This window comes from Durio zibethinus, chromosome 5 (genome assembly GCF_047325235.1).
Source record: "Durio zibethinus cultivar Kanyao isolate XHJ-2024 chromosome 5, ASM4732523v1, whole genome shotgun sequence".
NCBI lineage: Eukaryota > Viridiplantae > Streptophyta > Magnoliopsida > Malvales > Malvaceae > Durio > Durio zibethinus.
In genome coordinates this window covers 18388512-18410246 of record NC_143166.1, presented here as the reverse complement: position 1 = coordinate 18410246, position 21735 = coordinate 18388512, and positions in this window count along the sequence as shown.

The window sequence follows — 21735 nt, the reverse complement described above, 5'->3', positions numbered from 1 at the left end:
ATCAGGGATAGGGGGCCAATATAAGGGCCAAGTACCAGCACCCATCGCACATCATGTGCTCCAGCGATAGTGCCCCGACGAAGAAAAATGCGGCACAACACATGCTCGAGCCCAGCATGTGCTGTTGCAACCCTCGGTCTGATCCGATCTTAGACTGGGAATGAACTCTGTATGCTTAGACTGAGAATGAACTCTGTATGCCTAAGTCAACCCACGAAACGAGTGTGCGGGTACTCAGCCAGCCAGAGGGGCGGGATGCGCAAGCCGGGGATCGGTCGAGTCCCCCTCTGCTTGCTGCCAATCCTGCTGTCGTAACCCTCGGTTTGGTCTGATCTTAGACTGGGAATGAACTCCGTATGCCTAAGCCAACCGACGAAACGAGCGGGTGGGCGGACGGACGGGCACTACGCCGTAGGAGAGACAGGATGAGCAAGTCGTGGATCAATAGGGTGGTAGGTGGGTGTAGGCACATCTTCATAGTTCTACGTGCCAATGCCATTTTTATGGCTTGTAAATTCATACAATCGTCCCTTAAGCCTTCACGTGAAGTTTCATGGCGAGACGACTCGTTTTCTATTTTTCACGATTTTTGAAACATTTTTTGGTTCAGGATTTTTTAAAATTTTTTCGAAAGGAGTTTTGGCCAAAAAACTGATAGACATGATCCTTGCATTTTTGTTGGCATGCACAAAAAAATTCAGCTAAAAACTCGAAGTGTACAAGATTTTATGACCATTTGAAAAAAGTGTCCCCATTTCAGACACTTTAATGGCTACTGGCAGCAAACCTGTTAAATCTCAAATGCTCTTTAAGGGGGTGTGAGTTCTCAAGGTTTCATGAGGGATAGGGGGCCAATATAAGGGCCAAGTACCAGCACCCATCGCACATCATGTGCGCACACCCCCCTTCGGCCCCCCGATCGTCGGAACCCCAATGCTGCCGGTCAGGTTCTCCGGTGATGCTCCGACGATGGTGCCCCGGCGAAGAAAAATGCGGCACCAGCACATGCCCGAGCCCAGCATGTGCTGTCACAACCCTCGGTCCGGTCAGATCTTTGAGTGGGAATCAACTCCGTATGCTTAGACTAGGAATGAACTTCGTTTGCCTAAGTCAACCCACGAAACGAGCATGAGGGTGCTCAGCCGGCCAGAGGGGCGGGATGCGCAAGCCGGGGATCGGCCGGGTCTCCCTTTGTATGCTGTCGATCTTGCTGCTGCTACCCTCAATCCGGTCTGATCTTATACTAGGAATGAACTCCGTTTGCCTAAGCCAATCGACGAAACTAGTGGGCGGGCGGGCGGGCGGGCACTATGCTGGCCAGAGAGACGAGATGCGCAAGCCGTGGATCGATAGGGTGGTAGGTGGGTTTAGGCACATCTTCATATTTCTGCATGCCAATGCCACTTTTATGGCTTCTAAATTCACAGAATGGTCCCCTAAGCCTTCACGTGAAGGTTCATGGCAAGATGACTCGTTTTCTATTTTTCACGATTTTTGAAACTTTTTCCGGTTCAAGATTTTTTAAAATTTTTTCGGAAGGAGTTTTGTCCCCAAACTTGGTAGACGTGATGCTTGTATTTTTGTTGGCATGCAAAAAAAAATTCAGCTAAAAACTCAAAGTGTACAAGATTTTGTCACCATTTGAAAAAAGTGTCCCCTTTTTAGACACTTTAATGGCTACTGGCAGAAAACCTGTAAAATCTCAAATGCTCTTTAAGGGGGTGTGAGTTATCGAGGTTTGATGAGGGATAGGGGGCCAATATAAGGGCCAAGTACCAGCACCCATCCCACATCATGTGCGCACACCCCCTGGCCCCCCTGATCACCGGAACCCCAATGCCGCCGGTCAGGTTCTCCGGCGATGCTCTGGTGATGGTGCCCCGACGAAGAAAAATATGGCACCAGCACATCCCTGAGCCCAGTATGTGCTGCCGCAACCCTTGGTCTGATCCGATCTTAGACTGGGAATGAACTCCGTATGCTTAAGTCAACCCATGAAACAAGCGTGCGGGCGCTCAGTCGGCCAAAGGGGCGGGATGCACAAGCAGGGGATCGGCTGGGTTCCCCTTTGCATGCTATCGATCCTATTGCCGTAACCCTCGGTTCGGTCTGATCTTAGACTAGAAATGAACTCTGTATGCCTAAGCCAACCGATGAAACAAGCGGGTGAGCGGGCGGGCACTAAGCCGGCCAGAGAGACAGGATGCGCACGCCGTGGATCGATAGGGTGGTAGGTGGGTTTAGGCACATCTTTATATTTCTTTGTGCCAATGCCATTTTTGTGGCTTGTAAATTCATACAATGGTCCCTTAAGCCTTCACGTGAAGTTTCATGGTAGGACGACTCGTTTTTTATTTTTCACGATTTTTGAAACTTTTTGTGGTTCGAGATTTTTTAAAATTTTTTCGGAAGGAGTTTTGGCCCCCCCGATTGCGGGAACCCCAATGGCGGTCAGGTTCTCCGACGATGGTGTCCCGATGAAGAAAAATGCGACACCAGCACATGCCTAAGCCTAGCATGTGCTGTCGCAATCCTCGGTCCGATCCGATCTTAGACTGGGAATGAACTCTGTATGCTTAGACTGGGAATGAACTCCGTATGCCTAAGTCAACCCACAGAATGAGTGTGCGGGCGCTCAGCCGGCCAGAGTGGCAAGATGCGCAAGTCGGGGATCGGTCGGGTCCCCCTCTGCATGCTACCGATCTTGCTGTAGCAACCCTCGGTCCGGTCTGATCTTATACTGGGAAAGAACTCCGTTTGCCTAAGCCAACCGACGAAACGAGCGGGCGGGCGGGCGGGCAGTCACTACGTCGGCCAGAGAGACGGGATGCGCAAGGCGTAGATCGATAAGGTGGTAGGTGGGTTTAGGCAAATCTTCATATTTCTGTGCTCCAATGCAATTTTTATGGCTTGTAGATTCATACAATGGTCCCTTAAGCCTTCACGTGAAGTTTCATGGCAGGATGACTCGTTTTCTATTTTTCACGATTTTCAAAACTTTATGGTTCGGGATTTTTTAAAATTTTTTCGGAAGGAGTTTTGGCCCCAAACCTGGTAGACGTGATCTTTGTATTTTTTTGGCATGCACAAAAAAATTCATCTAAAAACTCGATGTGTACAAGATTTTGTGACCATTTAAAAAAAATGTCCCCATTTCAGACACTTTAATGGCTACTGGCAGCAAACCTGTAAAATCTCAAATGCTCTTTAAGGGGTGTGAGTTCTCGAGGTTTGATGAGGGATAGGGGACCAATATAAGGGCCAAGTACCAGCACCCATCGCACATCATGCGCGCACAACCCTCCCCGGCCCCCCGATCGCCAGAACCCCAATGCCGCCGGTTAGGTTCTCTAGTGATGCTCTGGCGATGGTGCCCCGACAAAAAAAATGCGACAGCAGCACATGCTTGAGCCCAGTATGTGCTGCCGCAACCCTTGGTTCGGTCCGATCTTAGACTGGGATTGAACTCCGTATGCCTAAGTCAACCCACGAAACGAGCATACGGACGCTCAGTCGACCAGAGGGGTGGGATGCACAAACCGGGGACCGATCAGGTCCCCCTCTACGTGCTGTTGATCCTGCTACTGCAAGCCTTGGTCTGGTCCGATCTTAGACTGGGAATGAACTCTATATGCCTAAGCCAACCGACAAAACGAGCGGGCAGGCGGGCGGGCACTACTCTAGCCAGAGAGATGGGATCCGCAAGCCGTGGATGGGATGTGCGGCAGCACATACTGGGCTCAGGCATGTGCTGGTGCTGCATTTTTCTTCGCCGGGGCACCATCGTCAGAGCATCACCGGAGAACCTGACCGGCAGCATTGGGGTTCCGACGATCAGGGGGCCCGAAGGGGGGTGTGCGCACATGGTGTGCGATGGGTGCTGGTACTTGGCCCTTATATTGGCCCCCTATCCCTCATGAAACCTCGAGAACTCACACCCCCTTAAAGAGCATTTGAGATTTAACAGGTTTGCTGCCAGTGGCCATTAAAGTGTCTCAAATGGGGACATTTTTTTCAAATGGTCACAAAATCTTGTACACTTCGAGTTTTTAGCTGAATTTTTCTGTGCATGCCAACAAAAATACAAGGATCACGTCTACCATGTTTGGGACCAAAACTCCTTCCGAAAAAATTTTAAAAAATCCCAAACCACAAAAAGTTTCAAAAATCCTGAAAAATAAAAAATGAGTCATCTTGCCATGAAACTTCACGTGGACGCTTAAGGTACCATTGTATGAATTTACAAGCCATAAAAATGGCATTGGCACACAGAAATATGAAGATGTGCCTAAACCCACCTACCACCCTATCGATCCACGGCTTGCGCATCCCGTCTCTCTGGCCAGCGTAGTGCTCGCCCGCCCGCCTACCCGCTCATTTCGTCGGTTGGCTTTGGCATATGGAGTTCATTCCCAGTCTAAGATCAGACCAGACTGAGGGTTGCGGCAGCATGATCGGTAGCACGTAGAGGGGACCTCGACTGATCCCCGGCTTGCATATACTGCCCCTCTGGCCGATTGAGCGCCCGTACGCTTGTTTCGTGGGTTGACTTAGGCATACGGAGTTCGTTCCCAGTCTAAGCATACGGAGTTCATTCCCAATCTAAGATCAGACCAGATCGAGGGTTGTGGCAGCACATGCTGGGCTCGGGCATGTGCTGGTGCCGCATTTTTCTTCGTCGTAGCGTCACCGGAGAACTTGACCGGTGCCATTAGGGTTCCGATGATCGGGGGGGCCAAGGGGGTGTGCGCACATGATGTGCGATGGGTGCTGGTACTTGGCCCTTATATTGGCCCCCTATCCCTCATCAAACCTCAAGAACTCACACCCTTTTAAAGACCATTTGAGATTTTACAGGTTTACTGCCAGTAGCCATTAAAGTGTCTGACATGGGGACACTTTTTTCAAATGGTCACAAAATCTTGTACACTTCGAGTTTTTAGCTAAATTTTTTTGTGCATGCCAAGAAAAATATAAGGATCACGTCTACCATGCTTGGGGCCAAAACTCCTTCTGAAATAATTTTAAAAAATCCCGAACCATAAAAAATTTAAAAAATCATGAAAAATAGAAAACGAGTCATCTTGCCATGAAACTTCGCGTGAAGGCTTAAGGTACCATTGTATGAATTTACAAACCATAAAAATGGCATTGGCATGCAGAAATATGAGGATGTGCCTAAACCCACCTACCACCCTATCAATCCATGGCTTGCGCATCCTGCCTCTCTGGCCGGCGTAGTGCCCGCCCACCCGCTCGTTTTGTCGGTTGGCCTAGGCATATGGAGTTCATTCCCAATCTAAGATCGGATTGGATCAAGGCTTGCGGCAGCAAGATCGGCAGCACACAGAGAGGGACCCGACCGAACCCCGGCTTGCGCATCCCGCCCCTCTGGTCGACTGAGCGCCCGTACGCTCGTTGGGGTTTCGACAATCGGGGGGGGTGCGCACCCATGATGTGCGATGGGTGCTGGTACTTGGCCCTTATATTGGCCCCCTATCCCTCATCAAACCTCGAGAACTCACACCCCCTTAAAGAGCATTTGAGATTTATAGGTTTGCTGCCAGTAGCCATTAAAGTGTCTAAAATGGGGACATTTTTTTCAAATGGTCAAAAAATCTTGTACAGTTCGAGTTTTTAGCTGAATTTTTTTGTGCATGCCAAAAAAAATACAAGGATCACATCTAACAAGTTTGGATCCAAAACTCCTACCAAAAAACTTGAAAAAAAACTCGAACCACAAAAGTTTCGAAAATCATGAAAAATAGAAAACGAGTCATCTTGCCATGAAACTTCACGTGAAGGCTTAAGGGACCATTGTATGAATTTACAAGCCATAAAAATGGCATTGGCACGCAGAAATATGAAGATGTGCCTAAACCCACCTACCACCCTATCGATCCACGGCTTGCGCTCCCGTCTCTCTGGCCGGTGTAGTGCCCGTCGGCCCGCCCGCCCGCACGCTCGTTTGTTGGTTGGCTTAGGCATACGGAGTTCATTCCCAGTCTAAGGTCAGATTGGATCGAGGGTTACGGCAGCAGGACCGGCAGCACGCAGAGCGAGACCCGACCGATCCCCGGCTTGCGCATCCCACCCCTCTGGCCAGCTGAGCGTCGGCACGCTCATTTCATGGGTTGACTTAGGCATACCGAGTTCATTCCCGGTCTAAGCATATCGAGTTCATTCCCAGTCTAAGCATACAGAGTTCATTCCTAGTCTAAGATCGGTCTAAACTGAGGGTTACGACTGTAGGATCGGTAGCACGCAGAGGGTGACCCAACCGATCCCCGGCTTGCGCATCCCGCCCCTCTGGCCGACTGAGCACCCGCTTGCTCGTTTCATGGTTTCACTTAGGCATACGGAGTTCATTCCCAGTCTAAGCATACAAAGTTCATTCCCAGTTTAAGATCAGACTGGATTGAAGGTTGCGACAGAAGGATCGACAACAAGCAGTGGGGATCCGACCGATCCTCGGCTTACGCATTCCGTCCCTCTGGCCGGCTGAGCGCCCGCACGCTCGTTGGGGTTTCGACAATCGGGGGGGGTGTGCACCCATGATGTGCGATGGGTGCTGGTACTTGGCCCTTATATTGGCCCCCTATGCCTCATCAAACCTCGAGAAGTCACACCCCCTTAAAGAGCATTTGAGATTTATAGGTTTGTTGCCAGTAGCCATTAAAGTGTCTGAAATGGGGACACTTTTTTCAAGTGGTCACAAAATCTTGTACAGTTCGAGTTTTTAGCTGAATTTTTTTGTGCATGCCAAAAAAAATACAAGGATCACATCTAACCAGTTTGGATCCAAAACTCCTACCAAAAAACTTGAAAAAAAACTCGAACCACAAAAGTTTCGAAAATCATGAAAAATAGAAAACGAGTCGTCTTGCCATGAAACTTCACGTGAAGGCTTAAGGGACCATTGTATGAATTTACAAGCCATAAAAATGGCATTGGCACACAGAAATATGAAGATGTGCCTAAACCCACCTACCACCCTATCGATCCACGGCTTGCGCATCCCGTCTTTTTGGCCGACGTAGTGCTCGCCTGCCCGTTCACCCGCTCGTTTCGTCCGTTGGCTTAGGCATACAGAGTTCATTCCCAGTCTAAGATCGGACTAGACCGAGGGTGGTGGCAGCAAGATCAACAGCACGAAGAGGGGGACCCGACTGATCCCCAGCTTGCGCATCTTGCCCCTCTGGTCGGCTGAACGTCCGTACGCTCATTTTATGGGTTGACTTAGGCATACGAAGTTCATTCCCAGTCTAAGAATACAGAGTTCATTCCCAGTCTAAGCATACAGAGTTCATTCCCAGTCTAAGATCGGTTTAAACCGAGGGTTACGACTGTAGGATCGACAGCACACAGAGGGGGACCCAACCGATCCCCGGCTTGCGCATCCTGCCCCTCTGGCCGACTGAACGCCCGCTTGCTCGTTTCATGGTTTGACTTAGGCATACAGAGTTCATTCCCAGTCTAAGCATACAGAGTTCATTCCCAGTTTAAGATCAGACTGGATTGAGGGTTGCGATAGAAGGATCGACAACAAGCAGTGGGGATCCGACCGATCCTCGGCTTATGCATTCTGCCCCTCTGGCCGACTGAGCGCCCGCACGCTTGTTTCATGGGTTGACTTAGGCATATGGAGTTCATTCCCAGTCTAAGCATACGAAGCTCATTCCCAGTATAAGATCGGACAGGACCGAGGGTTGCGGCAGCACATGCTGGGCTCGGGCATATGCTGGTGCCACATTTTTCTTCGTCAGGGCACCATCGCCGGAGAACCCGACCGGTGGCATTGGAGTTCCGACGATCGGGGGGGCCGAGGGCTGTGTGTACATGATGTGCGATGGGTGCTGGTACTTGGCCCTTATATTGGCCCCCTATCCCTCATCAAACCTCGAGAACTCCCATCCCCTTAAAGAGCATTTGAGATTTTGCAGGTTTGCTTCTAGTAGCCATTAAAGTGTCTGAAATGGGGACACTTTAGTGAAATGGTCACAAAATGTTGTACACTTCAAGGTTTTAGCTGAATTTTTTTGTGCATGCCAACAAAAATACAAGGATCACGTCTGCCAAGTTTGGGGCTAAAACTCCTTCCAAAAAATTTTAAAAAATTTGAAACCGTAAAAGGTTTCGAAAATCATGAAAAATAAAAAGTGAGTCATCTTGCCATGAAACTTTACGTGAAGGTTTAAGGGACCATTGTATGCTAGGCTCGGGCATGTGCTGGTGCCGTATTTTTCTTCATCGGGGCACCATCGTCGGAGCATCGTCGAAGAACCTGACCGGCGGCATTGGGGTTCCGACGGTAGGGGGCCAGCGGGGTGTCCGCACATGATGTGTGGTGGGTGCTGGTACTTGGCCCTTATATTGGTCCCCTATCCCTTATCAAACCTCGAGAACTCCCACCCCCTTGAAGAGCATTTGAGATTTTACAGGTTTGCTGCCAGGAGCCATTAAAGTGTCTGAAATGGGGAAACTCTTTTCAAATGGTCGCAAAATCTTGTACACTTCGAGTTTTTAGCTGAATTTTTTTGCGCATGCTAACAAAAATACAAGGATCACGTTTACCAAGTTTGGGGCCAGAACTCATTCCGAAAAAATTTAAAAAATCTCGAACTGCAAAAAGTTTTAAAAATCGTGAAAAATAGAAAATGAGTCGTCTTGCCATGAAACTTGACGTGAAGGCTAAAGGGACCATTGTATGAATTTGCAAGCCATAAAAATAACATTGGCATGCAGAAATATGAAGATGTGCCCAAACCCACCTACCCCATATCGATCCACGGCTTACGCATCCCTTCTCTCTGGCCGACGTAGTGACTGCCCGCCCGGCCGCTCGCTCGTTTCATCGGTTGGGTTAGCCATACGAAGTTCATTCCCAGTCTAAGATGGGACCAGACCGAGGGTTACGACAACAAGATTAGCAGCATGTAAAGGGGGACCCGACGATCCCCGTTTTGTGCATCCCGCCCCTCTGGCCGGGTGAGCGCCCGCACGCTCGTTTTGTAGGTTGACTTAGGCATACGGAGTTCATTCCCAGTCTAAGCATACAAAGTTCATTCCTAATCTAAGATCAGACCAGACCGAGGGTTACGACCGCATATGCTAGGCTCGGGCATGTGCTGGTGCCCCATTTTTCTTCGCCGGGGCACCATCACCGGAGCATCGCCAGAGAAACTGATCGGCAGCATTAGGAGTTCATACCCAGTCTAAGCATATGGAGTTCATTCCCAGTCTAAAATTGGACCGGACCGAGGGTTGCGACAGCAGGATCAGCAGCACGTAAAGGGGGACCCGACCGATCCCCAGCTTGCGTATCCCGCCCCTCTGGCCGGCTGAGCGCCCACACGTTCGTTTCGTGGGTTGACTTAGGCATACGAAGTTCATTCCAAGTCCAAGATCAAACCGGACCGAGGGTTGCGATAGCACATGCTGGGTTCGGGCATGTGCTGGTGCCGTATTTTTCTTTGCCGGGGCACCATCGTCCGAGCATTGCCAGAGAACCTGACCGATGGCGTTAGGGTTCCGGTGATCGGGGGGGCCAGGGGGGTGTTCGCACATGATGTGTGATGGGTTCTGGTACTTGGCCCTTATATTGGCCCCCTATCACTCATCAAACCTCGAGAACTCACACCCTCTTAAAGAGCATTTGAGATTTTACAGGTTTGCTGCCAGTAGCCATTAAAGTGTCTGAAATGGGGACACTTTTTTCAAATGGTCACAAAATCTTGTACACTTCGAGTTTTTAGCTGAATTTTTTTGTGCATGCAAAAAAAAATACAAGGATCACGTCTACCAAGTTTGGGGCCAAAACACCTTTCGAAAAAATTTTAAAAAAATCCCGAACCACAAAAAGTTTCAAAAATCATGAAAAATAGAAAATGAGTCGTCTTGCCATGAAACTTCACGTGAAGGCTTAAGGGGCCATTTTATGAATTCACAAGCCATAAAAATGGCATTGGAATGCAGAAATATGAAGATGTGCCTAAACCCACCTACCACCCTATTGATCCACGGCTTGCGCATCCCGTCTCTCTGGTCGGCATACTGCCCGCTCGCCCGCCCGCCCGCTCGTTTTATCGGTTCGCTTTTGCAAATAGAGTTCATTCCCAGTCTAAGATCAGACCGGACCAAGGGTTCCGGCAGCACATGCTAGGCTCGGGCATGTGTTGGTGCCATATTTTTCTTCGTCGGGGCACCATCGTCGGAGCACCGTCGGAGAACCTGACTGGCGGCATTGGGGTTGCGACGATCGAGGTGGTCGGGGGGTGTGCGCACATGATGTCGATGGGTGCTGGTACTTGGCCCTTATATTGGCCCCCTATCCCTCATCGAACCTCAAGAACTCACACCCCCTTAAAGAGCATTTGAGATTTTACAGGTTTGCTACCAGTAGGCACTAAAGTGTCTGAAATGGGGACACTTTTTTCAAATGATCACAAAAACTTGTACACTTCAATTTTTTAGCTGAATTTTTTTTGTGCATGCCAAAAGAAATACAAGGATCACGTCTACGAAGTTTGGAGCCAATACTCCTTCCGAAAAAATTTTAAAAAATCCCGAACCGTAAAAAGTTTTGAAAATCGTGAAAAATATAAAACGACTCGTCTCGCCATGAAGCTTCACGTAAAGGCTTAAGGGACCATTGTATGAATTTACAAGCCATAAAAATGGCATTGGCATGCAGAAATATGAAAATGTACCTAAACCCACCTACCACCCTATCGATCCACGGCTTGCGCATCCCGTCTCTCTGGCCGATGTAGTGCCTGCCCGCTCATTTCGTCTATTGGCATAGGCATACGGAGTTCATTCCTAGTCTAAGATCAGACCGGACTGAGGGTTGCGATGGCAGGATTGGTAGCACGTAAGGGGGGACCCGACCGATCACCGGCTTGCGCATCCCGCCCCTCTGGCCGGCTGAGCACCCGCACGCTCGTTTCGTTGGTTGACTTAAGCATACGGAGTTCATTCCCAGTCGAAGCATATGGAGTTCATTCCCAGCCTAAGATTGGACAGAACCGAGGGTTGGGGCAGCAGGATCGACCGCACACAGAGGGGGACCCGACCGATCCCCAGCTTGCACAACCCGCCCCTCTGGCCGGCTAAACGGCCACACGCTCCTTTCGTGGGTTGACTTAGGCATACGGATTTCATTCCCAGTCTAAGCATACGGAGTTCATTCCCAGTCTAAGATCGGACCGGACCGAGCATTGCGGCAGCACATGCTGGCCTCGAGCATGTGTTGGTGCCACATTTTTCTTCGTCGGGGCACCATCACCGGAGCATCGTCGGAGAACCTGACCGGCGGCATTGGGGTTCCGGTGATCAAGGGGGCCGGGGGGGGGTGCGCACATGATGTGGGATTGGTGCTGGTACTTGGCTTTTATATTGGCCCCCTATCCCTCACCAAACCTTGAGAACTCACACCCCCTTAAAGAGCATTTGAGATTTTACAGGTTTGCTACCAGTAGCCATTAAAGTGTCTGAAACGGGGACACTTTTTTCAAATGGTCACAAAATCTTGTACACTTCGAGTTTTCAGCTGAATTTTTTTGTGCGAGCCAAAAAAAATACAAGGATCACATCTACCAAGTTTGGGGCTAAAACTCCTTCCGAAAAAATTTTAAAAAATCCCAAACCGTAAAAAGTTTCAAAAATTGTCAAAAATAAAAAACGAGTCGTCTTGCCATGAAACTTCACGTGAAGGCTTAAGGGACCATTGTATGAATTTAAAAGCCATAAAAATGGCATTGGCACACAGAAATATGAAGATGTCCCTAAAGCCACCTACCACCCTATCGATCCACGACTTACACATCCCGTCTCTCGGGCCAGCGTAGTGCCCGCCCGCCCGCCCGCCCGCTCGATTGTTGGTTGGCTTAGGCATACGGAGTTCATTCCCAGTCTAAGGTCAGATTGGATCGAGGGTTGCGGCAGCAGGACCGCCAGCATGCAGAGCGGGACCCGACCGATCCCCGGCTTGCGCATCCCGCCCCTCTGGCCGACTGAGCGCCGGTACGCTCATTTCATGGGTTGACTTAGGCATACCGAGTTCATTCCCAGTCTAAGCATACCGAGTTCATTCCCAGTCTAAGATCGAATCAAAACGAGGGTTGCGGCACCACATGCTGGGCTCGGGCATGTGTTGGTGCCGTATTTTTCTTCGTCTGTGCACCATCACCAGAGCATCACCGGGGAACTTGATCGACGGCATTGGGGTTTCGGTGATCGGGGGGGCTGGGGGTGTGCGCACATGATGTACGATGGGTGCTGGTACTTGGCCCTTACATTGGCCCCATATCCCTCATCAAACCTCGAGAACTCACACCCCCTTAAAAAGCATTTGAGATTTTACAGGTTTGCTACCGGTAGCCATTAAACTGTCTGAAATGGGGACCTTTTTTCAAATGGTCACAAAATCTTGTACACTTCGAGTTTTTAGCTGAATTGTTTTGTGCATACCAACAAAAATACAAGGATCTCGTCTACCAAGTTTGGGGCCAAAACTCCTTCTGAAAAAATTTTAAAAAATCTCGAACCACAAAAAGTTTTAAAAATCATGAAATATAGAAAAGGAGTCGTCTTGCTAAAAAACTTCACGTGAAGGCTTAAGGGACCATTGTATAAATTTACAAGCCATAAAAATCGCATTGGCACACAAAAATATGAAGATGTGCCTAAACCCACCTACCACCCTATCGATCCACGACTTGCGCATCCCGTCGCTTTGGCCAGCGTAGTGCCTGCCCCCTCATTTCGTCGGTTGGCTTAGGCATACGGAGTTCATTCCTAGTCTAAGATTGGACCAGACTGAGGGTTTCTACAGCAGGATCGGCAGCACACAGAGAGGGACCCGGCCGATCCCCGGCTTGCGCATCCCGCCCCTCTGGCCGGCTGAGCACACGCACGCTCGTTTCGTGGGTTCACTTAGGCATACGGAGTTCATTCCCAGTTTAAGCAAACATGATGTGCGACGATCGGGGGGGCCGGGGGGTGTGCACACATGATGTGCGATGGGTGCTGGTACTTGGCCCTTATATTGGCCCCCTATCCCTCATCAAATCTTGAGAACTCACACCCCCTTAAAGAGCATTTGAGATTTTACAGGTTTACTGCCAGTAGCCATTAAAGTGTCTGAAATGAGGACACTTTTTTCAAATGGTCATAAAATCTTCTACACTTCAAGTTTTATGCTGAATTTTTTTTTGCATGCCAACAAAAATATAAGGATCACGTCTACCAATTTTGGGGCCAAAAATCCTTCTGAAAAAATTTTAAAAAATCCTGAACCGCAAAAAGTTTCAAAAATCGTGAAAAATAGAAAACAAGTCGTCTTGCCATGAAACTTCACGTGAAGGCTTAAGGGACCATTGTATGAATTTACAAGCCATAAAAATGGCTTTGGCATTAAGAAGTATGAAGATGTGTCTATACCCACCTACCAACCTATCGATCCACGGCATGCGTATCCCGTCTCTCTGGCCAGCGTAGTGCCCGCCCGCCTGCACACTCATTTCATTGGTTGGCTTAGGCATACGGGGTTCATTCCCAGTTGAAGATTGGATCAGATAGAGGGTTCCGATAGCAGGATCGACAGCATGCAAATGGGGACCCGGTCGATCCCCGGCTTGCGCATCCTACCCCACTGGCCGGCTGAGCGCCCATACGCTCGTTTTGTGGGTTGACTTAGGTATACGGAGTTCATTCCCAGTCTAAGCATACGGAGTTCATTCCCAGCCTAAGATCGGACCAGACCGAGGGTTGCAGTAGCACATGCTGGGCTCGGGCATGTGCTGGTGTCGCATTTTTCTTCGTCAGGGCACCATCGCCGGAGCATCACTGGAGAACCTGACCGACGGCATTGGGGTTTCGACGATCGGGGGGTGTGCGCACATGATGTGCGATGGGTGCTGGTACTTGGACCTTATATTGGCCCTCAATCCCTCATCAAACCTCGAGAACTCACACCTCCTTAAAGAGGATTTGAGATTTTACAGGTTTGCTGCCAGTAGCCATTACAGTGTCTGAAATGGGGACACTTTTTTCAAATGGTAACAAAATCTTGTACACTTTGAGTTTTTAGGTGAATTTTTTTGTGCATGCCAACAAAAATACAAGGATTGCATTTACCAAGTTTGGGGCGAAAACTCCTTCCGAATCGTAAAATGTTTTGAAAATCATGAAAAATAGAAAACGAGTCGTCTTGCCATGAAACTTCACGTGAAGGCTGAAGGGACCATTATATGAATTTACAAGCCATAAAAATGGCATTGTCTTGCAGAAATATGAAGATGTGCCTAAACCCAGCTACCACCCTATCGATCCACGGCTTGCACATCGCGTCTCTCTGGCAGGGATAGTGCCTGCCCACTCGCCCGCCCGTTCATTTCGTCGGTTGGCTTAGGCATACGAAGTTCATTCCCAGTCTAAGATCAAATCGGATCAAGGGTTGAGGCAACAAGATTGGCAGCATGCAGAGGGGGACCCGGTTGATCCCCGACTTATGCATTCCGCCCTTCTGGCCGGCTGAGCGCCTGTACGTTCGTTTCGTGGTTTGACTTAGTCATACGGAGTTCATTCCCAATCTAAGATCAGACCGGATCGAGGGTTGCGATAGCACATGCTAGGCTCGGGCATGTGCTGGGGCTGTATTTTTCTTCGTCGGAGCATCGTCAGAGAACCTGACCGACGACATTGGGGTTCCGACGATCGGGGGGGCCGGGGTGGTGCGCACATGATGTGCGATGGGTGCTGGTACTTGGCCCTTATATTGGCCCCCTAGCCCTCATCAAACCTCGAGAACTCACACCCCCATAAAGAGCATTTGAGATTTTACAGGTTTGCAGCCAGTAGCCATTAAAGTGTCTGAAATGGTGACACTTTTTTCAAATGGTCGCAAAATCTTGTACACTTCGAGTTTTTTGCTGAATTTTTTTGTACATGCCAAAAAAAATACAAGGATCATGTCTACGAAGTTTTGGGCCAAAACTCCTTCTGAAAAAATTTAAAAAAATCCTGAACCACAAAAAGTTTCAAAAATCATGAAAAATAGAAAACGAGCCGTCTTGCCATGAAACTTCACGTCAAGGCTTAAGGGACCATTGTATGAATTTACAAGCCATAAAAATGGCATTGGCATGCAGAAATATGAATATTTGCCTAAACCCACCTAGCATCCTATGGATCCATAACTTGCGCATCCTGTCTCTCTGGCCGGCGTAGTGCCCCCCGCCCGCCCGCTCGCTCGTTTTGTCGGTTGGCTTAGGGATACGAAGTTCATTCCCTGTCTAAGATCGGACCGGACCGAGGGTTACGGCAGTAGGATCGGCAGCACATAGAGGGGGACCAAGTTGATCCCCAGCTTGCGCATCATGTCTACTAAGTTTAGGGCCAAAAATCCTTTCAAAAATATTTTAAAAAATCTTGAACCGCAAAAAGTTTCAAAAATCGTGAAAAATAGAAATGAGTATTCTTACCATGAAACTTCACGTGAAGGCATAAGGGACCTTTGTAAGAATTGACAAGCCGTAAAAATGGCATTAGCATAAAGAAATATGAAGATGTGCCTAAACCCACCTACCACCCTATCGATACATGGCTTGCACATCCCGTCTCTTTGGTCGGTGTAGTGCCCGCCCGCCCGCTCGCTCATTTCGTCAGTTGGCTTAGGCATACGGAGTTCATTCCCAGTTTAAGATTAGATCGGACTGAGGGTTGCGATAGCAAGATCGACAGTAAGCAGAAGGGGACCCAACTGATCCCCAGCTTGGGCATCCCGCCCCTCTGGCTGACTGAGGGCCCGCACGCTCATTTCGTGGGTTGACTTAGGCATACGGAGTTCATTCCCAGTATAAGCATACGGAGTTCATTCCTAGTCTAAGATGAGATCGGATCGAGGGTTACAGCAGCACATCGTCGAGGCACTATCGTCGGAGCATCATCGGAGAACCTGACCGACGACAATGGGGTTCCGATGATAGGGGTGGCCAGAGGGGTGTGCGCACATGATGTGCGATGGGTGCTGGTACTTGGCCCTTATATTGGCCCCCTATCCCTCATCAAGCCTCGAGAACTCACACCCCCTTAAAAAGCATTTGAGATTTTACAGGTTTGCTGCCAGTAGCCATTAAAGTGTCTGAAATGGGGACACTTTTTTCAAATGGTCAAAGAATCTTGTATACTTCGAGTTTTTAGCTGAATTTTTTATTCATGCCAACAAAAATACAAGGATCATGTCTACAAAGTTTTGGGCCAAAACTCCTTCCGAAAAAATTTTAAAAAATCTCGAACCGTAAAAAGTTTCAAAAATCGTGAAAAATAGAAAACCAGTCGTCTTGCCATGAAACTTCACGTGAAGGCTTAAGGGACCATTGTGTGAATTTAGAAGCCATAAAAATGGCATTGGCGCGCAGAAATAAGAAGATGTGCCTAAACCCACCTACCACCCTATCGATCCACGGCTTGCGCATCCCGTCTTTCTGGCCGGCGTAGTGCCCGCCCGCCCACTTGCCTGGTCGTTTCGTCGGTTGGCTTAGGTATACGGAGTTCATTCCCAGTCTAAGATCAGACCAGACCAAAGGTTGTGACATTAGGATCGGCAGCACATAGAGGGGGACTCCGTCGATCCCCAGCTTGTGCATCCCGCCACTCTAGCTGGTTGAGCGCCCGCACGCTTGTTTCGTGGGTTAACTTAGGCATACGGAGTTCATTCCCAGTCTAAGCATACGGAGTTCATTCCCAGTCTAAGACCGGATCAAACCGAGGGTTGCGGCAGCACATGCTGGGCTCGGGCATGTGCTGGTGTCGCATGTTTCTTCGTCGGGCCACCATCGCCGAAGAACTTGATCGACGGCATTGGGGTTCCTGCGATCGGGGGGGCCGAGTGGGGTGTGCGCACATAATGTGCGATGGGTGCTGGTACTTGGCCCTCATATTGACCCCCTATCCCTCACCAAACCTTGAGAACTCACACCCCTTTAAAGAGCATTTGTTTACAGGTTTGCTGCTAGTAGCCATTAAAGTGTCTGAAATGGGGACACCTTTTTCAAATGGTCAAAAAATCTTGTACACTTCGAGTTTTTAGCTGAATTTTTTATGCATGCCAACAAAAATACAAGGATCATGTCTACCAAGTTTCGGGCCAAAACTTCTTTCGAAAAAATTTTAAAAAATCTCGAGCTGTAAAAATTTTCAAAAATCGTGAAAAATAGAAAACGAGTCGTGTTGCCATGAAACTTCACGTGAAGGCTTAAGGGACCATTGTATGAATTTACAAGCCATAAAAATGGCATTGGCGTGTAGAAATATGAAGATGTGCCTAAACCCACCTACCATCCTATCGATCCACGGCTTGCGCATCCCGTCTCTCTGGCCGGCATAGTGCCTGCCCGCCCGCCCGCCTGCTCATTTCGTCGGTTGGCTTAGTTATAGGAGTTCATTCCCAGTCTAAGATCGGACCGAATCAAGGGTTACGGTAGTAGGATCGGCAGCACACAGAGGGGACTCGACCGATCCCTGGCTTGCGCATCCTGCCCCTCTGGCTGGCTGAGCGCCCGCTCACTCGTTTCGTGGGTTGACTTAGGCATACGGAGTTCATTCCCAGTCTAAGATCGGACCATACCGAGGGTTGCGGCAGCACATGCTGGAATCAAGCATATGCTGGTGCTGCATTTTTCTTCGCCGGGGCACCATCGCCGGAGCATCACCGAAGAACTTGACCGGCGGCATTAGGGTTCCTGCGATTGAGGGGGCCGGGGGGGTGTGTGCACATGATGTGCGATGGGTGCTGGTACTTGGCCCTTATATTGGCCCCCTATCCCTCATCAAACCTCGAGAACTCACACCCCCTTAAAGAGCATTTGAGATTTTACAAGTTTGCTGCCAGTAGCCATTAAAGTGTCTGAAATGGGGACACTTTTTTCAAATGGTCACAAAATCTTGTACACTTCCAGTTTTTAGCTAAATTTCTTTGTGCATGCCAACAAAAATACAAGGGACACGTCTACCAAGTTTGGGGCCAAAACTCCATCCCAAAAAATTTTAAAAAATCCTGAACCGTAAAAAGTTTCAAAAATCATGAAAAATAGAAAACGAGTCGTCCTGCCATGAAACTTCACGTGAATGCTTAAGAGACTGTTGCATGAATTTACAAGACATAAAAATGGGATTGGCACGTAGAAATATGAAGATGTACCTAAACCCACCTACCACCCTCTCGATCCACGGCTTGCGCATCCTGTCTTTCTGGCCGACGTAGTGCCCGCCACCCCGCCCACCCGCTCGTTTCGTCAGTTGGCTTAGGTATACGAAGTTCATTCCCAATCAAAGATCATACCCGATCGAGGGTTACGGTAGTAGGATCAACAGCACATGAAGGGGGACCTGGCCGATCCCCGGCTTGCGCATCCAGCCCCTCTGGCCGGTTGAGCACCAGCACGATCGTTTTATGGGTTGACTTAGGCATACGGAGTTCATTCCCAGTCTAAGCATACGGAGTTAATTCCCAGTCTAAGATCGGATCAGACCGAGGGTTGCGGCAGCACTTGCTGGGCTCGAGCATGTGTTGGTGTCGCATTTTTCTGCGTCGGGGCACCATCGTCGGAGCATCGTCAGAGAACCTGACCGGCGGCATTGGGGTTCTGGCGATCGGGGGGCCGGGGGGTATGCGCACATGATGTTCGATGGGTGCTGGTACTTGGCCCTTATATTGGCCCCCTATCCCTCATCAAACCTAGACAACTCACAGCCCCTTAAAGAGCATTTGAGATTTTACAGTTTTGCTACCCGTAGCCATTAAAGTGTCTGAATTGGGGACACTTTTTTCAAATGGTCACAAAATCTTGTACACTTCGAGTTTTTAGCTGAATTTTTTTGTGCATGCCAACAAAAATGGCATGAAACTTCACATGAAGGCATAAGGGACCATTGTTTGAATTTACAAGCCATAAAAATGAAATTGGCACGTAGAAATATGAAGACATGCCGAAACCCACCTTTCACCCTATCGATCCATGGCTTGCGCATCCCATCTCTCTGGTCGGCGTAGTGCCCGCCCGACCGCTCGTTTCGTCGGTTGGCTTAGGCATACGGAGTTTGTTCCTAGCTAAGATCAGACCGAACTGAATGTTGTGAAAGCAAGATCGGCAGCACACAGAGGGGGACCTGGCTGATCCCGGCTTGCGCATCCTGCCCCTCTGGCCAATTGAGCACCCGAACGCTCGTTTGGTGGGTTGACTTAGGCATACGGAGTTCATTCCCAATCAAGCATATGGAGTTCATTCCTAGTCTAAGATAAGACTAGACCGAGGGTTGCGGCAGCACATGCTTGGCTCAGGCATGTGTTGGTGCCGTATTTTTCTTCGTCGGGGCACCATCGTCGGATCATCGTCGGAGAACTTGACCGGTGGCATTGGGGTTCCGACGATCGGGGGGGCCGGGGGGTGTGCACACATGATGTGCGATGGGTGCTGGTACTTGGCCCTTATATTGGCCCCCTATCCCTCATCAAACCTCGAGAACTCACACCCCCTTAAAGAGCATTTGAGATTTTACAGGTTTACTGCCAGTAGCCATTAAAGTGTCTGAAATGGGGACACTTTGTTCAAATGGTCACAAAATCTTGTACTGAAATGGGGACACTTTGTTCAAATGGTCACAAAATCTTGTACACTTCGAGTGTTTAGCTGAATTGTTTTGTGCATGCCAAAAAAAATACAAGGATCACGTCTACCAAGTTTGGGGCCAAAACTCCTTCCGTAAAAATTTTAAAAAATCCCGACCCGTAAAAAGTTTCAAAAATCGTGAAAAATAGAAAACGAGTCGTCTTGCCATGAAACTTCACGTGACGGCTTAAGGGACCATTGTATGAATTTACAAGCCATAAAAATGGCATTGGCACGTAGAAATATGAAGATGTGCCTAAACTCACCTACAACCCTATCGATCCACGACTTGCGTATCCCGTCTCTCTGGACGGCTTAGTGCCCACCTACCCACCCGCCCACTCGTTTCGACGGTTGGCTTACGCATACGATGTTCATTCCCAGTCTAAGATCAGACCAAACCGAGGGTTGTGGTAGCAGGATGGGCAGCACGCAGAGGGGGACCCGACCGATCCCCGACTTGTGCATCCCGCCTCTCTGGTCGATTGAGCACCCGTACGCTCATTTCGTGGGTTGACTTAGGCATACAGAGTTCATTCCTAGTCTAAGCATAGGGAGTTCATTCCTGATCCAAGATCAGACTGGACCGAGGGTTACGGCAGCACATCTTGGGCTCGGGCATGTGTTTATGTCGCATTTTTCTTCGTCGGGGCACCATCACCAGAGCATCACCGGAGAACCTGATCGGCGGCATTGGGGATCCGACGATCGGGGGTGCTGTGGGGGTGTGCGCACATGATGTGCGATGGGTGCTGGTACTTGGCCCTTATATTGGCCCCTACCCTCATCAAACCTCCAGAACTCACACCCCTTTGAAGAGCATTTGAGATTTTACAGGTTTGTAGCCATTAGCCATAAAAGTGTATGAAATGGGGACACTTTTTTCAAATGGTCACAAAATCTTGTACACTTCGAGTTTTTAGCTGAATTGTTTTGTGCATGCCAACAAAAATACAAGGATCAAGTCTACCAAGTTTGGGGCCAAAACTGTTTCCGAAAAAATTTTAAAAAATCTTGAACCGCAAAAAGTTTTAAAAATCGTGAAAAATAGAAAACGAGTCGTCTTGCCATGAAACTTCACGTGAAGGCTTAAGAGACCATTGTATGAATTTACAAGCCATAAAAATGGCATTGGCACGCAAAAATATGAAGATGTACCTAAACCCACCTACCGCCCTATCGATCCACGGCTTGCGCATCCCGTCTCTCTGGCCGACGTAGTGCCCGCCCGCCCGCCTGCCTGCTCATTTTGTCGGTTGGCTTAGGCATATGGAGTTCATTCCCAGTCTAAGATCGGTCTGAACCGAGGGTTCCAGCAGCAGGATTGGCAGCATGCGGAGGGGGACCTGGCCGATCCCCGACTTGTGCATCCTGCCCCTCTGACCGGCTGAGCACCCGCACATTCGTTTCATGTGTTGACTTAGGCATACGAAGTTCATTCCCAGTCTAAGCATACGGAGTTCATTCCCAGTCTAAGATCGGACTTGACTGAGGGATGCAGCAGCACATGCTAGGCTCGGGCATGTGTTGGTGCCACATTTTTCTTCGTCGGGGCACCATCACTGGAGCATCGTCGGAGAACCTGACCGACGGTACTGGGGTTCCGACGATCGAAAGGGTCGGGGGGGTGTGCGCACATGATGTGCGATGGGTGCTGGTACTTGGCTCTTATATTGGCCCCTTATCCCTCATCAAACCTCAAGATCTCGCACCCCCTTAAAGAGCATTGAGATTTTACAGGTTTGCTGCCAGTAGCCCTTAAAGTGTCTGAAATGGGGACATTTTTTTCAAATGGTCACAAAATCTTCTACACTACGAGTTTTTAGCTGAATTGTTTTATGCATGCCAACAAAAATACAAGGATCACGTCTACCAAGTTTAGGTTAAAAACTCCTTCCAAAAAAATTTTAAAAAATCCTGAACCGCAAAAAGTTTCAAAAATCGTGAAAAATAGAAAACGAGTCGTCTTGCCATGAAACTTCACGTGAAGGCTTAAGGGACCATTGTATGAATTTACAAGCCATTAAAACGGCATTGGCATGCAGAAATATGAAGCTGTGCCTAA